Raw genomic sequence first — 1,155 nt, 5'->3', positions numbered from 1 at the left:
TGGGAGGTATTAACCAATGTTTTAAATTAACATCATATAGCTGTTATTAACAGCCTGTCCACTCTCAAAGAGGTAAAAGAGACTAAGGGACTCTCCATCAACTGTTATTAAATGGTAATCATCCAATTCTTACACAGTTGCCTGTTCTTAGAAACTTCTGAATGGTCGTGAATCTCTTATCCACTACCTGCTGTAAGAGGAGGCTTCTTTCACCAAGCTGGAGAGTTGTACAAACTGGATATGAATATTTAGATGCCAAATTAACAGCAGAATCACTAACAAAATTTCAATTTGTTATGTCCTTGGACCTACACTACCCAAGCCTTGGTGTTTGACCATGGTATAAATTCCTCTCTATGGGCAGGTCTCAAATCCAATCAAGAGACAGATGGGCTACAGACATCTCATTTGTGTTGACCTTTTAGGAGCACCTTTCCTCCTCACTACTCCAGTACATATTTGAACCATTCTGTTCCCAATATCCTCGCTCACTAATTTCATATCACCCATAATCTATTATCCATTCTTGCTTCCTGCATCTCCCTTCTACTGGTCAATTTCTAGCTTCTACATGCAGTCTTACTTGAATGAACAGAAACTTTGAAACTAAGATCCACATATAAGAGCAAATGTGCTGTTTGAATGTTGGGGACCAAGAGGCAGAATTCATAATTTCTAGTTATCTACTTTTACCTCCAGATACCACACTTTTATTTTTATTTACAACTGAGTAATGTATCAGGTTCCATAGATATGTATCATATTTTCACTTATCCATGTATCAGTTGATGGATATATGAATTGATTCCAGGACTAGTGTGGTGGTTTGAATAGGTGTGGCCCTCAGAGATTCATGTGTTTGAATGCTTGGCCATAGGAATTGGCACTATTAAATGTGACCTTGTTGGAAGAAGTGTGTCACTGTGGAGATGGACTATGAGGTCTCTCAGGTTCTGCCCAGTGCAGAAAATAGTCTCCTCCAAGAATCCTGTTGAAGATAGTCTCCTACTGGCCTTCTGATGTAGAACTCCTCTAGTACCATGTCTGCCTCCAGGATGGCATGCCTGTTGCCATGAAGATAATGGACTAAACCTCTGAAACTGTAAGCCAGGCCCAATTAAATGTTTGCCTTTATAAGAGTTGCCTAGGTCATGG

Source organism: Mus caroli, unplaced genomic scaffold (genome assembly GCF_978045245.1).
Source record: "Mus caroli unplaced genomic scaffold, Mus_caroli_1 scaffold_18, whole genome shotgun sequence".
NCBI classification, from domain to species: Eukaryota; Metazoa; Chordata; class Mammalia; order Rodentia; family Muridae; genus Mus; species Mus caroli.
Note: the sequence above shows the minus strand (reverse complement) of the source record.